Source organism: Triturus cristatus, chromosome 7 (assembly GCF_964204655.1).
Source record: "Triturus cristatus chromosome 7, aTriCri1.1, whole genome shotgun sequence".
Classification (NCBI taxonomy): domain Eukaryota; kingdom Metazoa; phylum Chordata; class Amphibia; order Caudata; family Salamandridae; genus Triturus; species Triturus cristatus.
In genome coordinates, this window is record NC_140590.1 from 720823347 (window position 1) to 720842945 (window position 19599).

Below are 19599 nucleotides of genomic sequence, written 5' to 3' on the forward strand. Positions count from 1 at the left end.
CTGTGTTGTGTTGTCAGCCATACAGTGACACAGAAGGTTGTTAATGCTGTAGTCAGGACAGTGATTGCTTGGCTGGATGGCTGTGTGTGCCCCTGTAGTCCATCTCAGTGTGAGCACAGCTGGGCAGCACAGTCCCCGTCTACAAAGACAAGGACAAGGACACATCACTTCACTTACAGAGTATGACATCAGTCTATTCACATTGCACTCCAGCTATGGGCCATCCCACCACTGTAGATTGCACACAACCGCCCTTGTGAATGGCATTTTGTAGTTGTGAGATCGTGTCCCTCAATTTGACATCCATGACACAGTTATCTATTCACAGGGGCTGCACAGTCCTGGACACAGTGGGTCACCCCCCCCTCAGGTTGATATGTGATGTATATGTTGCTCAACCCAACAATGGACTGGAGATGTGGGCAGGCTACATAGGGGTTCCAGTGCTGGCATCCTGCATGTGTGTGAGATGTGCAGGGACTGTGTACCCCCTCATGCCTGCATGTATTCACATCAGCTTTTCTTATACAGATGTACCATTTGAGATGTATTTTAGTCTCTGATAGACATATCTTTGGATTTGTGATGAGTTTGTATCTTGCTGCTATACTGATAGCTGTTGATACATAACACTGTGTCCCTGATCATTTCCCCCTTTTGTCTCCCATGCCTGCAGCTCAAGGTACACCAGCGTAAGGCCGTGTGGAGGGCCATTGCTGCGAAGGTTTGAGCCCTGGGGGTCTCAAACCGATGGCGCACCCACTGCCACAAGAGGTGGGACGACATCAGCCGGCTGGCAAAGAACGTAGCGGAGATGACCTTGGGGCTGCTTCCTTGCACTGGGCGTTTGGCACGGCGCAGCATGACACCACTAATGGGCCGCATCTTGGCGGTGACACAGCCTGAGCTGATGCACATTTGAAGGAGCATCAGCAGCAAGCCAGGGGTGAGCATTTGGGGAGGGTAATTTTGGCTGGGAGTGGCTGCATGTGTACAGAGCCTGTGCCAGCGCTGGCCTATGTGATGTTGGTAGTGTGATGCTGTGGCATGTAAGTGGCTGCTGGGCTTTGTGCCGGTGGCATGCATTTGCCCTACCTGTACTGACAACGGTGATTTGGATGCTGTGCATTCACATTACATTCTGAGTTGTGATCTTCAGGTTTCTTCTGCACTGGGGTAGTCTTGGGAATCCCATGGGAGGGAACGGCAGTGTGCCCAATCTGACTGTGCCTTCATCAATACGTCCATTGCATGTACCCAGATTGGGGAGACCTACACATCTGACAGCAATGTGCACCATTCTATTGTCCCCACAGTACAACATGGTGGGTGGCATGGGCTAATGTCCATTGTGGACTGTCATGTTGTAGTCTTGGTCTGTGTTGTCCCCTCCTGTTCTATCCAGATCTGCCATTGGCAACAAGTAGTGTGCCCCCATCATGTCCCTAGGTGTGCTCAAAGCTAGTTGTGTGTCTGGTTGAACAGAGCCACAAGCAGGGTGTTGTGCTGTGTAGTCATCACATGGCTCACTCATGCCTGAGTGTCCAGTTTCCACGCACTGCTTGAGTCTATATAGTGAGTTAGCACGATGTGATTGCACAGGGTGGTGTGCAACATGTAGATTTGGTCATCTTTTGTAATCGATTGCTTGCATATGTTTCTTCTGTTGCTGTCACTGACCTGACCCTACATCTCTCTCTCTCATGCCGCATCTCCTGTGGTCCCAAAGGGACAGGAGACGGACACCAGTGGGGGTGAAACAAGCACAACAGCTGCACAGGAGCCCAGTGACACAGATGTCACCAGTGCCTCAGAGGGGGACAGGAGTCTGCTGGAGGAATCCCAGCCTGAGACGCAAAGCACCACATCATCAGATGCCAGCGGGGATGCATCCATGTTGGAGGGCACAGGGAACGGTGAGTCTGCATCCACTTCCACCACACAGCGGCCAGTGCCCACCCTCCCAGCCACTTCCTCTGGTGCTGCCTGTGTCCGCCTCAGTAAGAGGGAAAGAGTGTCCTTCACCCCTTGCACAGCTGCCCCTGCCCCCCTGCTGCCATCAGTGCTGAGTCTGTGGACCTTTTGCACAAGCTGGGTGTAGGCCAGACAGCTCTCCTCAATGCCTTCATTGACCATGACAAAATATTGGCCCAGGTGGTTGCTTTCATGGAGGGCATACATTCTGATGTGGGTGGGCTGCACCGGACAGTCCAGGCTTTGTCATCCACAGTGACGCCCTCCAACAGGCACATATTCACAGTCCAGCTCCGGTCCTTTGTCCACCCCCCTGGCAGTGGCCACGTCTGACAATAGTGACCACGGTCCACATACATCACAGTCACGATACAGCACACGAAGCACACAGCAGCAGCAGCCCAAGCGGTCCCGGCCGCAGACACCATCCCCACAGAAGACCAAAGCCACCCCAGAGCGCAGGGAGGAAAGCCCGTGAGGCGACATCAGTGGACAAAAAGCAAAGCAGCAGGCCTCAGGCACACATGCCTCAGAGGCATCCCCATCCAAGGACTCTCCTGCCCCTAAAGCATCGCGCAAAGAGAAGCATACAGTGTCTGTGCCCACCAAGGAGGTGGTGCATGCCAAGGGTACAACTAGGAAGGGCTCCAAGGCAGATTCACCCTCCACCTCGACTCCCATTCCAAGCCCACTGAAGCAGGGGCCGGAGTGCACTGTAGGTGTGACACCTGGTAAACAGGGGAAGGGGGGGGGCAGAGGCGAAATCAGGCAAAGCGTTCCGCTGGGTCCAGCACATCACCAGCGCCTGCACCTGATGCAGCTTTGGTGGTGAGTGTGCCTGTTGTGCCCGCACCACTTCCCATTGATACAAAGTCAGGCAAGCCATTTAGAATCTCCAAGAAGTGGAAAGGTACCCCTCGACAATCTCCAAGCCACACCGTGTCTCCCGTCTGCATGACTCCACCTCCACGTGCCACTACACCATCTGGTCCAAGGAGCCCTCCGGCTTGCCAAGCCACTGATAGCTCTACCTCAGTTGTTCCGCTCTCTCCCGTTCAGGTGCCCAGACAGTCCCCAAGACACAGCCAGATCCCAGTCCGCCTGACAGCCAAGTCTGAGTGTTAGTTACCCTCACACACCTTTCTCTCACACAGGTGGGCCTGTACTGCACATTGTTACCCCCTGACTGTGTTGGTGACCATGGAAAGGTACAGTCGCACACATTCCCTGTGCAGCTTCTCATGGACTCAGTCAGCACCGTGGACTGGCCACTGGCCTTGTGTTTTTCCCCCTGCCTTCTCATGGACCCAGTCTGCATTTTGTCCTGACCACTGGCCTTGTTGTTCACTGCTGTGTGCCCCCTGCCTGTGCAGCTTCTCATGGACTCAGTCTGCACTTTGTCCTGCCCACTGGCCTTGTCGTTCACTGCTGTGTGCCCCCTGCCTTTGCAGCTTCTCATGGACTCAGTCAGCACCTTGGACTGGCTACTGGCCTTGTGTTTTGCCCCCTGCCTGTGCAGCTTCTCATGGACTCAGTCTGCACTTTGTCCTGCCCACTGGCCTTGTCATTCACTGCTGTGTGCCCCCTACCTCTGCAGCTTCTCATGGACATGCTCTGCATTTTGTGCCTTGCTCTTCTCTTGTCATGGTGCCTATCTGTGCAATATGTGAATAAAGACAGTTGCTCCTGTTGTCTATTTTGTCAGTGTCCTTACTGAATGAAGTTCTTTTGCTGTATGTATACGGTTTACTGTGCCACATGCTCTGCGTGCCACTTCAACATGGTCAATGTTTGGTCTCACTTACTAATCAGTTTTCTGGGGTGACGGGGTCTTCAGTTGTTCATGAACCAGATACTTGTGGGGGCAACGGTGTAATTTTACAATGTGCAGCAGTTGTCATTTACTTGATTAGTTCATGTTGGCTATATTGTACACATGTCAGGTTGGGGGGCACTGCCGGCAGAGAGTGGGTTTCTGAAAACAGTTTTGCAGGCAGGCTGTCCAGTGTCATCATGTATGTGTGTTCTTCCTTTATGTGTGCCCAGTGGTGTATGTGTGTGGTCATCTTGTGATGGCCATTCATCCTAGTCCCATGGCTTACTTTCCACGTGCGCTCTTGGATGGTCAGGTGGTGTGCCGTGTGAAGGGGGTGAGTTTGTGGGGAGTGTTAATGTGTGCATGCCCCTACAATGTGAACTACACACATGTGTCACTCAGGAGTTGTATGCCTGTTGTTTTGATTGTTCAGCCCTGTGGATGTGGTTGTATGCACATGTGTGAGTTGTATGTAGTGCACTGTACCGTGTGTTGGTGTGTCCTTGCAGTTCTGTCTGACTCCTACTTGTTGTTTTTGTCACTTGTGAGTATGCAGAGTGTGTGACTGGCGAGTCAGTGTTGTGTTTTGTTGCACATCCATGTGTCTGGTGGCTGTTTGTGGGGACTGTGCAGACCTGCTGTTCCACACTGCCATTGTGTTTGTGTTTTCTCATGCCTTGCTGTCAGATGGTGCCTTCTTGCCTCCAGTGTGGAATGTTGTGTGTGTTGTCATGCCACCCCCATCTGTGCTTCAGATGCCTACCCATTGTGGGTCTGCACTCCCTCTCTTTGTGTATGGTACACTCCTGCCATGTCCCCTACTGGCATGCAGTACACTTAACTTTGGTGTCAGCTGTCCCCTTGGTTTCCATGTGTGTGTGCCTCCCCATCACTTCATTTGTGCCACTGTGCTTTGTGGTGCAGTTCTTTGCCCAGGGTCAATGTGCCACTCAGGGCATTTCCCCAATGCTTTGTATGTGATGTGCTGGTGCTGTTTGGCAGTCATGGTTGCTCCTATGCAGTCCAGCTGTGTGTGCTGCTCAGTCCTCTGGTCAAGTTGTTTCCACCTTTGTGTCCCGGACTTGTGCATCTGTTGGTGTTGTGTTGGATGTGTGTGTGTTAGCTGTGGTATTGCTTCACTTCCTGGGTGTGCTGCTGTCTTTGTGCTGTACTGTATGGTGTTGTGTGGGTTGCTCTTCTGTCACTGATGTCTGTGTGTGGCTGGTATGCCTGGTGTGCACACACTGCTTGTTGTGCATGCAGTGCTGTGTGTGTCTGTTGCCTTGTCATTGCCTGGTGTGCATCCCTGATGTCCTGCTGTGTTTGCTGTGTGATTTGTGTGCCTGTGCATCTGTTGTTTGTTTGATGTGGCTGTGTTTTTCTGTGATGGTGCACTTCTTGTGTGTGTTGTGGTATGTTGTCTGTGCATTGTTCCTGAGTGATGATGTTGTGCCCTCCTGTTGTGTCTGTGCTCCCATTGCCTTTCCACAGTTTAGCTGCACAGGGCATGTCTGTTCTTGTTGTGGTTCTGTGTTTGTTTCTGTTGGGTCATGTGCTGGTGTGTTGGTTTTGTGCAGACATTTGTTGTGGCATCCCTGTGAGTGTGTGATGTTTGTGGCTACCCCCAGGGTGTGTGATTGTTTGTGTGTGTGTTGACTGGCAAGTATTGCCAGACTTCAGTATGTTTGGCACTGGTGTTGTGTGCTGCTGGTGTGAGGGTGGTATATGTGTGGATTCCTTCTGGTGTTTGTCAGTCATGGCGTGTGCCAATGGTCCCTGTGTGTAGTGCTGCTGGTGTACTTCTGTGAAGTAGTTGTATATATGTGTGGCTGTTCACAGTTTGACTTCAGGGCTTTCCTTTCATCCTTGTGCCTCTACATGGTTTGCCTTGCTGTCTCCCTGTGTTGTTGCACTGTGATGTCTGTGGGTTGTCCTCACTGCCTGTACCAGCCATGTGTGCTTTGATGGTGTGAGGGTGCTGTTCTCTGTTCCTTGTCTTGCATGTGCTGTACACATGATTGTTGTGTGTCTCCTTGGCCTTCCATTTGTGTGCATCCCACTTTGGTTTTCCTATTTGTTGTGCTCCATTGCTGTTGGCATGTGGGGTGTGTATGTGTCTGTGTATCAGTCTGTGGTATGTATGTGTGACTAAGCAGGCTGTGTGTTCATTTGGATGTTTGTTCCTTGTATGTGTTCATTTGGTGCTTGTCCTCATTTTAGTTTCCCTGAGTGTGGTGTTGTGGTGGTGTGTGTGTTTCCCTGGCCCTGTGCTACTGTGCTGTGTGTTGTGTGTTCCTGTGCAGCCACTCCTGCAGTGTCTGTCTACATGATTGTTTGTTGTGTGGTTCAGGGTGTGTATTGACCTGGCTTGTTGATGTGCATGGGGTGCACAGGAGGGGCACATAGCATGTGCCATCATGGGGTGTTCTAGTGTGGTGGGAGGGGGTGTGGCCCTGTGGTCTTTGTGCCCTGCCTATGCCTGGCACTGGCCCTGCCTTCTGCATTGTGCACATGTATTTCCTTGTGTTCACCGCTGCGGTGATGTGACCGGGACATTGCTGCATGGTGGCGGTAGCTGTGTGTCAAGGATGCAGAGGGGTGACTTGGTGGCAGGTGGGTGATGTGTGGGTGCCCTTTTGTGGATGTGTCCCTGTCCCCACCAGGGTGTCTGATGTGGATTTGGACCCTGTGTCAGCCCATATGTTGTGTGTTGTGTCATTGCGTACCTGCGGCGGCGTCCGCGGCGGTCCATGAGTTCCTAGTGATGTAGCAGGTACAGTACCGGAAAGATGTGTAGAGCGGGGTCCATGGTGGTCGTGACCGGGTGGTGTGGACCGGGACTCTGGTTTTGTGCTCCGCTGTGGTGCTTCCGCCGTCCCTGTTTGGGCGGTTTCTCCGCTGTGGTGTGTCTGCTTGTTTGGGTCATCCTAATTTGTGGAGCGGGGCAGACGTCATTTCGCACGGCGGAGAGTCTCCATTGGCTCCCACCGCCGCGGTGGCGGGCGCACTTTGATGGTGGTGCGCGTCGCACCATGGCGGTTGGGAAATGGACTATGTTTGGCCATACTAATATGGCGGGCGTGAGGACCGCTGCTCACGGCACCGCGGTGGTGCCACCGCCCGACATCCTTATGGACCCCAAAGTGTTGATAAATACCAAGGGACTTAAACAACCGGTCAAAAGCATCACATTGTACACTATTATCGTAAAATTAAAGGTGACATTATTCTTCCCCAAGAAACATAAATTGGGGAGAATGAATCATGACTTCTGTACAATTTTAGATTTGATATGGTTGCACTATCTCTGAACCTCAAAAAAAGCATGGGGTGGTCACACTGGATTCTAGGACTGCGAGCATTCTCTGTCTGGAAAATACTAATGATAATGGTGGTAGATGGCTATCATCTAAACTGTCTAAAGATGGACAAGAGTTTTATATGGCCAACATATATGCACCAATGGGGATGATTAAAAATTCTGGACTGACTTGTACAAGACTCTCTCAACAATGCCTGAAACGTTTGGTCAAATATCAGGATAATTTAACCTAGATATGGATATTTTTCTGGAAGGCAGCTCTGTTCACCACTATACCACCAACTCTGCTCTCTGGATGGATTATCAGCATGCTCTTATAGACCGAATAAAGCACACAAATGTATGAAACACTTGACTCCTCTTTGGGATTACATGACATACGGCACCTTCTTAATCCTATGTGTAGTGAATTTACATTTACTTACACCTACATAGCAGTAAGAAATCTTTCTTTCGTTAAAGGAGGGGGCGTGACCAGCAGCCGAAGGAAATAGGCGCTCACTAGCGATGCTCCGAAACCCTCACCCGGTATTCCCACAATATCCGCACTCACATCTGGACCTAAAGCAACGTAATCGGCGGTACAAACCCATGACGTCCTGGGCAACATCGTAGCAGCTCAAAAATCAACGAAGCACTGAGGGAAAGGGCCGACTGTAGCGTACCTGTCCCGACGGTGGCGAAGAAGAAGAAAATGGTGGCACCCGGAAAATCGCTCAGCTGATAACTGAGCGAGTGCGAGACCAAGAATTCAGCACCGGACGCGCAAGCAGCGGCGAGCACGAGCAGGGCGGTGAGTGCGTGCCGCATTGTTTCTATACCCAACGGAGCAGGAGAGGTGTTGAAACAGCCTGCCGTGACAGAGCGCAACGGCAGACATGAGGGAAGGAGATGGAGCTTACGGAACCCAGCCGAGTGAAGGTGTGCACACCTTGGAGCAGTAGAGGTGCCGAAACAGCCTGCCGTGACCAAGCGCAACGACAAACGTAAGGGGAGCAGACGGAGCTTACGGTGCCCTGGCCGAATGGAGGTATGCATGCCTTACCATTGCGCTGATACAGAGGCGGCTCACGGGGGAAATAAACGGTAGATTGCCATAGTAAAGTAGGGACAAAGTGAGGGGGTGAATAGCTACGTGTGAAATCGGTAAGGGAACTGCAAGGTCTACTTTACAACAGTGGTTGAGATATGTGGGTAACTGTGCCACAGTCCTGGCACAGAGAAGCGAGACCTCGCATGTGGCTCAGCCCCCCCCCCCCCCACCTCAGAGTACAAACGTGCAAGTCACCGAACAACCAGCCTGATAGAAGATACAGGGGAAGACCCACATATCACAGGACAGAGAAGTGGAGAAGGCACCTCCCGAATTAGGAACCCCATTAAAACAGGCCACACAAAAGCAAAGAAGCACTGGGCAGTGGCTATACAGTTTGTGAGATATCTTAGGGAAACCTGACAGGCCGAAAAGGGTGAACTGCCCTGAAGCAGGCGGCGGGGACTCCAGCGCAATGACACAATTGAACAGCCACTAAGAATCCACAGGTATATGGCGGGCGGAAAAGGTGGGAAGGCCACACTGCAGACCAAGCTAGATAAATAAGCGTGGCAAAAAAGTGGGGAAGAACGAGAGACGGCGAAGGCAGCCGCCCAAGCGCAAGCACAGACCACTACCAGACAATCCGAACTCACCCTCCAGGAAATAATAACGGTTGTCAATAATGTACGCACCTCACTAGAGTCGAGACTAGACACACTAAATATCGAACTCTCACTGAGAGCAGACCTGCGCAACATGGATGTCAGAGTTAAAGATGTGGAAGACGCGATCAACGCAATATCTACAGACACAACCCACCTTAACCAGGAAGTACAAACACTACAGACCAAACAAGAACTGATGGAAGCACAACTGGACGATTACGAAGGCAGGGCACGCCAAAACAATGTATGCATCCTATGCGTGCCAGAACATGCAAAAGGGCAAGCAAAAGACCTCTTCGTAGAAGAGTTATTTACAAAGCATCTTCAACCAAAAGGCCTTTCACATTACTTCTCGACTGAACGGGCTCACAGAGTACCAGGAGGAAGGCCGAAACCTGGAGTTCCCCCATGCCAATATTGGCCAGAGCGTTTAACTTTCGGGACAGAGACGTCATCTTACAAATGGCCTGCTGTGCCCCACTAACCAAGTTTGAAAACATCCATGTGTTAGCCGCTAACGAAAGTTGAGGCCAGGTTCATCAAAATGTAGTAAATCTGAACCTGAGCGAGTACTCCTACAAAAGGATGCTGCTTTATTGCTTTTATTGCTTTTCGGAACTAACAATCAGTCCCAAACTCCTAAAACTGAACTGCAATACATTTGATATATTGCTTCCTTATCAACTTTGACCTTTTGGCCTCCACAATTTTCTTCTCACCCAACCCCTTTATGGCGGTCAAGAACCAGTCTGTTGTAGAATGTCCTGATGAACTCTGTTTCTAAATTATGCTCCCTTAAGATAGATATAGTTAGCTAAATCCTGACCCTTTTTAGTTTCTCTCGGAAAGTGTCCAAAGTGAATGTGTTTGGCTCTATGCAACTGAGCTGCTGCAAAGCAGTCTTCATCTGCTCACCCAAGGTTTCTGATTCACAAATGATAGCACAATCAGCCAGCCTTTTAATAAGTTTAAAATACATTACTTAGGGGGCTCATTAGGATGGCGGGCGGACCTGAGTCTGTCCGCCATCCCTGCGGTGTTTGGGCTGGCCACCAGACATGCGGCGGTCCTGCACCCCAAATTAGGATGCGACCGCCACCATGGCGGTCGCATTCTGCAATTTAACATTGCGGCGGGTGCTGCTGACAGCAGCACCCGCCACAATATTAAAATCGCATGTCTAGCATTTCACTGCACCACATGGCAGGCACCACACGGTGTCTGCCACTTGTTGCAGTGAAATGTAGAGGGGTACCATAGGTACCCCCACAAGTGCACTCCACCATCCCTAGACACAAGGGGGGCCCTCAACTGGCCCCTATACCCAATCCCCACTAGCCTCTCCATGGCGGCATCGCCGCCATGGAAAGGCCTTTCATTTCCCACATCCTAATATGGCGGACGGTGCCTTCTAGGCACCGCCACCATACTAGTGGCCCTGCTCCATCCACCAGACAGTCGTTACGATTGCCACTGGCAGAAAAGCGGCGGACGGACTTTGCGTCCGCTGTGATACCCACCACCCTCCTAAAATGGCGGAGGGTAAATCCCATTGTGATGGCGGAACAATCGCCACCGCCGGCCTGGTGGTGGTGATCGTTCCGCCATCGTACTGAGCCCCTTAGGTCGGTCGGCCTGGCGGTCCTTCTAGCCAATATCTAATAAACTTGTGCATAAATTACTCTTCTTGGTCCATTATTCTCTGCATCAGAGCTTTCAGCCATTCCTGGTCTCACAATTTGATTTCAGAAGACATATCTACTTGCAGTTTCCATTCCCCAAGGACTGGATTGCTATCAATTGCTTATGCTAAGCAAACAAGTCCTGGCAGAAGGGCTTTCCATCTATGGCAGCATCACTTTAGGACAACTCACCCTTCCATCCTTGATCTCAAACAGATGTTCTAAAATGTTGGTATGCATTACAATCATGCTGTATTCATGCTGGTTCATCACTATATTCATAATTGTTCACCACTAAAATGCCTTCATAAGAACCTGCACTGTGTAAGTAAAAAAACAATAATCTATGGCTATCGTTGTTGAAAGAAGTCAAGAAGTCCATTCATTTCATTTGTTTCAATTGCAGAATCTGGACATTCCTCAGTAGATGATGAAACTTTTGCCAAATGTGCTCTGAGAAGGAAAAGACCCCTTTTGGTCTCAAACGTACCAAGGCTAGCACAAGCTCTCATGAGCTCATTGTCATATTTTTAGGAGGGATTTAGCACTCCTCGAGGACTCTCATTTTTGGTGCAGCTGCATACTGGAAGGTAATACCACAAGAGAAATCACAATACTGCGAGCCTTGTTATTTTTTTCGGGATGAAGTATGTTGCTCCATTCTGAGTTCTGTAGGTAATAATAGGGGGCAACAATAAAATGTTCATGTATTCCCTCGTTTTGAGCTGCAAAACTGGAAACCTATTGCCAGGTTTACGTAGATAATCGTTTGCAATTACCAGATAGCGAATGTTTGTGATTCGCTGTTTCGTAATCACAAACACCCATGTACAAATGTGTGCTTTACACATTTTGCGATTCCTAGTGGGTCACCTTCCTAATTGATATTCATGATCTTGGTTAGCAACCCATTGGGAATTGCAAAATTCACAGGGATGGTGGCCTCATGGGGTCTGCCGAACACCATGTCTGTGATTTCTTTTCAATAAAGCATTTCTTTTTAATGCAGCCTGTTTTCATTAAAGGAAAACGGTATGCTTTTCAAAATAGAAAATTACAAGTTGTCTTTCCTTTTTTTAAGAGTAGGCAGTAGTCCATGGGTCAGTGACTTCTCTTAAACAATGTTTTTACAAACATTCACAAAGGGGAAGGGGTCCCTTAGGGACCCATTCCAATTTGGAAATGGGTTACCACCTACATGATATAGGCGGTAAAATGCAAATGTATTGTGACTGCATTTTGATTGCAAAACATTCACACATACCAATGCGATTCAGTATAAAGAAGGGATGCCCTAAACACGTCCCTTCCTAATACCAAATCTCAAACCCAAATTGTGATTCGCGAACAGGTTACCAATTCGCAAATTGAGCTTTGTACATATAAAAATGCCTTTTTCTGTTTTCAAACGGCCCGATTCTGTGAATTGGGCCGTTTGCGAATTAAAAAAAGCTTTGTACATCTAGCACCTAGTGTTTTCCCCCCCACCGAGGGAGTAGCTGGAAAATGAAAATACTCTCCACTTTGATTCATACCTTGAATGCCAACGGGGATCAAAGTACCTATGCCTTACCCATGCCAGATGAGGCCCCTGCATCCCACCTTCCATCAGTCCAGCTTTCCATCCTTTAAGCCTTTCATGCATTCAACCATCCATCTTTTTATGCTTCCATCCATCCTTTCACCATGCCATCCATCCTTCCTTTAACATTCTATCTATCCACCCTCTCATCGTTGCACTCTTCCTCCATCCTCCTGTCATTCCACTCGCACTTCCAGGTATTCATTCATCCTTTTCCCTAACATTCATCCATTCTTTTTAAACCATCTATCATTTTACGTTCTTTTTATAAATTCACCATCCATCCAAATTTCCATTTATCCATCCACCAATTTGTACAGCATTTAATCATTTCAGCCATCCTTTCTTACACCCACCCGTGCACTTCATCCAGCAGTCCTTTCGCCCTTGCATTCATCTTTTCATGCTTTTCTACTTCTTTCTTGTAACAGTGTTTTTCTTCTTTTTATATGTCCTTCATGTAGGATCTGCTTCACATGGGTACCCCCACTTTTTGCTGGTGTTTCACTGTTTTTCGAGTCTGGCTGTGGCCCTGCTAATCAGGACCACAGCCTAGCTGCTTCCTCTCTAAAATGGTCTCCATGTACATTAGGTATATATCTAATTGGATTCTGGAGTGCCTTATAAGCCCCTAGTATATGGTATACTATGTACCTAGGGCATAGGTACCTCAGAGGCCTAGCAGGGGCTGAAGCATGTATTATGCCACCCCTGGGAAGCACTCCAAAATGACACCACAGGTCTTCTACTGCAGCCTGGGTAAGGGTGTGCTTGCACCCCTTACTGTGGTATAGGCTACCTATGTCAATACCCTATACAGACACATATAAACCTATAAGCCCCTCCTATGGCAGGCCTTGACAATCCTGAAGGCAGAGTGCTTGGTTTTGTGTGAGAGGGTGCCTAAGCATGAGCTGAGCCCCTCTGCAGCTTTCGGAAATACTTCCTTATGGCTGTTATGTGATACAGCCATACCATATACTCTTAAGTGCATTATAACCTCGCGGTAAATGCTAACTTTGGGATGGCTGCATCATAACATGTCGTGTTAGGTGTCAACCGCTTTGGATACTACCCCCCCCCCCCACCGCCAGGTAGCATTCCACCCTTCTAAAGGGAGAGACATGTTCACACTAGCTAAACCCGGTAGAACTTTCCTGAACCCTGGCATCACATAATGGATGCCTCTGCCACAGACAAGGGTCTGGCCTCCTGCTGCTGACCGAAACTCTGGCAGGGGAGGCCTGGACAATAGGTTTCCTGTCGAGGGTAGGTGTCCCCACCTCCTTAGACAGGCTGATGTGTATTGGGGCTGGGCGGGAGCACTCTCTGGTGCTTTGAAGTCCTGCACTGGGGGCACACTTGGTGTCCCTGTGCATACTCCAGTTCATACCGGTTGCAGGGGCTACCTGGACAAAGGAAATGGGTGTAACCACCCCTCTTTCCTGGACCACCCATAGGAGGGGCCTTAGAGTTAGTCCATCCCCTAAACTCACTATACGTATAGGAATCCAGTCCCTAGATTACCCTGGACAAAACTCTGCAACATACATCCTGGACCTTCGACGTTCTATCCTGACTAGAAGACTGAAGAAATCTCCCTCGGGGTCTAGGAGTGACTCCCCTGCTTGGCAGGCACCAAAGAAGCAACTGACTGGTCTGCAATTCTGAAGCTCCCGCCGGACGCTAAAGTCTCTGCATCCCCAGAGGTAGATTTCCAGACTTCTCCGAGGCTACCCTGAGTCCACAGTAAAGCTGAGGCCCGTGGCTATCGTGGGTGATGTGGAACCGTGATCCCTGGACCCCATAAACTTTTGCAGCAACACTATCTTCCTGGTCCTCCTCGAAGTTGTGCTTTGGGCTCCGAGTAGCCCCAGCCTTGAGCACCTCCTGCACCAAAGATTGTTGGCCTCCACTCCATGAGTGACCCGTGGGCCAGCTTCAAGTGCGATCATGCGAGGCTCCTTTGCGATCACTAGCCTGTTGGCTAGCAGGTCCCCACGAAGGCGACTCCTTTTCTGATTGGGCTTACCTGGTTGCTCCAGATGTGCCCCGACTTACCCTTGCTGGGTGAGTCCCTCAGACCTTGCTGGTCTGCACCGCAGTCCTTTCTCTGAATTCCAGTGACTTGCCGTTGCCAAGGCATGTTGGGTCCATTCCGGTCACCAACACCGCAGCACTCAACAGACTTTGTGGGACAGCTCAAATCCGGCTCATGGACTTTGTTGACACCTCCTGGACCACGTGGCTGAAGAGTCAAGACACCCATCAACTCACCTGAAGCACCCAAAATCTGTGGGCATTGGTCCATCCTGCCCTCGGTCACTGGCTAGTGACCCAGACTCTGTCCCCTCTGCTTTCAGGTTCCTTACATCCTAGATCCAGGCTTGGATCTCTTCGGACACTTCTCCTCTTCACGGCAGCAGCAGTTCTTTTCAGGCTTCCATTGAAATCGACGACGCGACCCGACACCAAAAGACACCTATGCACCCGGCTTCCCTGGGTGAGGTAACTCGGGTGCTCTCGTGGGTGCTAGCCCTAGAGCTTCTTAAGTCCAAAAGGGTTTGGTCCAGGCTCGATTAGAAGTGTCCCTAATCTTTAAATTTCCAACCGCGACATTGCCCATAGAAGATAATAGGAACACGCGGTTGTGTTTACACACTGCATACAATTCCCGTGGGTCCCCTGTGTCACTACCTTGGGTGGTTCCTTGGGGTCTCAGCGATTCTAGAGGCAATAGGCCTAGTGCCTATTCCAGTCGTGGTTCTTATACCACTTTTTTGGTATATGGTTTGGTACGCCCCTAGAGCCCAAACGTGTATTTGTGCTTTTACTGATGCTTGCTCACTTGTAAACTAAGTACTTCGAACTCCAGTCTCATAAAGAGACTAGAGGGGTGTGTTTTATCTTAGATACATATATTTTGAATATATACCTGGTGTGGTTGTCTTTTCATTTGGTCATTCAAGAGATTATAGACTGGTAAAACAAGCTGCTTTACATTCCTTCAAGACTTATCCTGAAGGCTGCTCTCATAGCTACCACTAGGATAGCTTTCAATAAAGGTTGTCTTTAACCTATCACCATAAGGGGTTGTTTGGACTGATACAAGGTTCCCACTAGAACTAGTGGACAGCATATATCAGGCCACCTTTTCACACTTCATTTAACTCTTCCTTCCTGCATCTCTGCCTCTCTCTCTGACACTCTCAGTTGCATAGCCAGTCTATCTATCCCCAGTGCAAGGAAGAAAATGGGCCCCGGGTTCCTATTTGAATGATAAAACAAGGCAATAAACAGAGTTAAGTGGGCACCTAAGGCCTCTGGGCCCTGGTGCCACAGCACCTGCTGCACCAATGGAAGCCACACTCCTGCACATACACTTTCCTTTTCTTTCTCTCACCATTTCACCTTTTGGTCTTCCTTTACTGTGATTGGCTCCACATCTATGGCCTCTGTTGTGGATTTCCCTTTCTTGTTTTATCGAGAGCCCTTTTCTGCAGATAGAACATACCAATAAATAATTATAAATGCTAACACCCACCCCACCTAAACTGTGAAAGTGAGGGGTTCACGACGCCACTGCAATTGTGCCAGGTTTTGCACCAGCACTGTATTATCGTCCAGGTGCTTGTAACGAAGCCCTAAACATCCATTTAAACAGATTTAAATACATTGACGTAGGGAACAAGCCCAGAAAGTGATTACATTTCCGTACAGCCTTAGTGGGTGTCACACCCTCGCCTTCATTTGTAACATCTGAGCGCACACAAGAAAGATGCTGGTAATAATAGTCCAGGGGATACCAGTGCCGCACTGGACATTTATTCCACTGGACATCCCCCGTGAGCCTTGAGCCTTTCGATGCCGGAATTGAATGCCCAGGGCCGCTGCTGGTGCCTCTGTCACTATTCACAGCTCGCCCAGCATAAGAGTAGCAGGCACAACAGGGGCTCCAGGAGAGAGAGGGCAAAGGGAAGGGAGAGAAGCAGTGAATGTATGAATGGAGAGTAGAGCAAGGAGAGAAAGGAAATGGGGTTGGTTGTGAGCTTTTTTGCTTCTGGGTTCCAGTCCGGCTCCTGAAAACACCAGATCATGGAAACACCTCCTGAAATCAACCACTACACTGGGAATGGGGCCTTCCCACAGTACGAGTTGCTTGATGGTGACAGTGTGAGTTTCTTGGGCCCCAATGCCACAGCCAGGCTGGCCATTCTGCCACTACTCTGGCCTTTTCAAGTGCGCTGTAGGCTAGGGGCTGTTTTTAGAGCAAAATGGGCTACTATTACCCAACTGTGCCAAATGGCCCTATTTTCAGCAAAGTCTCCTGCAGTGTGGGGATGTTATGAACGTTTTTGTCTGTTTTTGAATTCAAGTTCAGTGCTTAATTTGTGCCAGTGTTTGCTGGTGCTTGGCACTTTTTTTATATAAACGCCTGTAGTTATTTCTAAGAGTACACCATAAGGTGGCGCTCTCTCTATATTTGAGCAAGGCATGTTTGTATCGCTCTGTTTCCCAAACTATGGGTTGCGACCCACTGGTGAGTCGCAAGCCGATTTTTGGTGGATCACAAAAGTCCAAGCAATAAATAAAGATGCCTTTAAATTATGTATTTATATATTCACATTTGCTGCCCTTCACGATAGAGGTCAAATGGAAGGCTATGGCTTCTGACAAAGCTGCTTATTTTTTAACTCGGGACTGGTGTTTACAAACTCCTCTCACCTTGCAGTCAGACAAAGAAAATGTAAGTGAATTATGTGGAAGTAAATGTTGTAGCGTGTCATTTTTTCTTAACACACAACAAAATGTAGATATCTGTAGTTGAACTGTACACATTCAGCAGTTAGGAAAGCAAAAAGGAAGCACATATTTTGTAATTCTGAAGAAAGATGTAAACAAAAATTTGAATAGGATCAGAATAAATCAAGACACTTTACTTTGTGATGCAGAAATAATAAATATTCACACAAACATCATTTGCACACATTGTCATTTGTGTGCAATATCGTTTTCTAAGTAAAAATGTAGGGGCATATTTATCAAGATTTTGCATCACCCTTGACCTACGCAAAGGAGCACAAGGGCTGTGTGGCCCTGCGTGGCTTGATAAATCTAGAGTAACAAGGCAGCCCAAATTGCCGCTTTGTGTTATACTGCGGCAGCGCTTGGGTGTTCCCACTCATCCTCCGATTCCCAGATTTACCAACACTGGTAGACCAGGGAATGTGTCAGAATTGTATGTCTCTCCTCTGGAGGTGCAATGAGGAGAAATATCTTTATTTCTATTCATTGTTTCATCTTTCTAAGTGTGCTGCACAAAGAGAAAGGAAAATGCATCTAAGGGTTGTTATTGTGCTGGGAGGTGTTCCTTCCTGCACAAAAACAATCCTGCCCGCAGCACAGGGACCCTTGCAACATGACGCAAGGGTACCTGACTTGGGGCTAGGCAGCCAAAAGTGTGCCAGTGGTAGGAAAGGACAGGAATTTGCAGGATAATGGTAAATACAATGTTTTCCTGCCCTTTCACACCGTACAGCAAGGTGACTTCCTGCTTTGCATTCATTTATTATAAATCTGGACCTTAGTGACCATTTCAATGGAAACTGTGCTGTATGTCAATGACAGTGCGCTACCATACGATGCTTTAGTTACATTAGAAAATCGCCTGCCTCATGTTCATTAAAGCTAGGTGGATAGTAAAAGTTTGTTGTAGTAAAAAGTGGTTGTGGTCTAAAATGTTTGGGAAGCACTTCTGTAGAGTGCTTAACAAATCAATATACTAAAAACATATGTACAACTAGCATGTGAAGGCTCTCCCTAAAGCTTGGGGTGACTGGTAATTGTCCGAAATGTCACACTTGCTCAAGTGTGATGATTAGTAAGTATGGCTGACCTTATGTGGGCTCTCGCATTTACACGTTCAGAAATGAAGCATCGAATCCAGACCTAATGCACACAAGTCATATGGCCCGCTGACCACGGCTTGGGCAGTGAAAGATGGCCGTGATCTAGTGCTTAATTTGAGCCGGTGGTTTCCAGTACTCAGCATTGACACTAAATTGTCAACACCGGCGCTTGAGACAGTCTGCCACAAGGCGGCACTCTCAGGCTAATTTAGAGATGACCACAACAACACTAAATTATTAATTCAATGTATACTAAAAATGATTAACACCTGCCGCCCAAGCCATTCTTACAGCTTTGGCGGCCTTATATAGCGTGAATTTTCACACTTGTAGGAGTGTGATGGTTAGTAGTTGTGTTGTCATTGGCACCTCTGGCAAGGACAATGTGTGGTGCAAGCCTCAGTGGCCTCCTGACGAGAGCCCTGGCACCTATTGTTTTACAAATTAAGCACTGCTGTGATCCCTGGGGGCAATGGACGCCTCACACTACACTGGCTCTGCAGTGGTAGCCACGCCTCCACCTCTCTCCCGAAGATTGGACCGAGAGAAGAGGCGCCTCCTGACACCACCCAGCCTTCTAGGCTCTGCCTGCTAGTCACGAACAGGCAGAAACATCGATTGCACTTACCCAAAAACATTTCAGGCTCATACTTTTCAGGGAAAGCTGCATGTTTAAAGCCACAGATTACATTTTTAATGAAACTGCACTACAGCAACAGCACCGGCCCTGATGTAATATTAATGGCCGCCGAGCAGCACGCTAGCAGCAGAAAGCCTTTTAGGCTCTTACGCAATACGTAGCTAAATTAATTATTTGCAGGGAAAGGATCCCATACCCCCGGCAGCCTCCGAGGGATCAGTGAGAGCCGGACTGCGGAGGCGCTCATTAGCGACCCTGAAATGTCAGACACCGGGAGGAAAGGAGAGGCCTAACAGGGGGGGAGAGACAGCGACACAGAGATCTGGACAAGGGAGGGGGCGCGAAAAAGACAGGGACAGCGAGGAACAATGAGGGAAGAGGTGGCGATGTGAGAAAGGGAGCGGGCACAAAGAGGGGAGAGGGCGCAAGGTAGACGGAGACCGCAGGTTAGAGATAGGGAATGAGGGAGGGCTCATGCGAGAGAGCAGGACAGAGATGGGTAGAGCCAGAGAGAGCAAGGGTTCGTAAGAGAGACAGAGGCCTGGGGAAAAGGAGAGGAGCCAGGTAGAGAAAAAGACGAAATATAGAGAAAAACAGAAGGAGAAAATAGGAAAAAATTGAAATGATCAAGGGATAGGGAGAGGCAAAAACAAAAAGAGAGGAACATGCAATAAGAAAGAGGGGGCTTACATAAGCCTACACACATACATTAATTCAACCACCAAATGCATGCAGACCTGCCCCACTGACAAACGCCGCATGCATGCTCATAAAATTACAACCCCACATGCAAACCAAGGCCTACACGGACACATCTCTTAACAAACATCAAATGCATGCAGACACGCACCACTGACAAATGCCACGTGTTTGCACATAAAATTACAACCCCACATGCATACCACAACCAAGGCCTACACGCACACATCTCTTAACAAACAACTTAATGGGTGCAGACATGCACCACTGACAA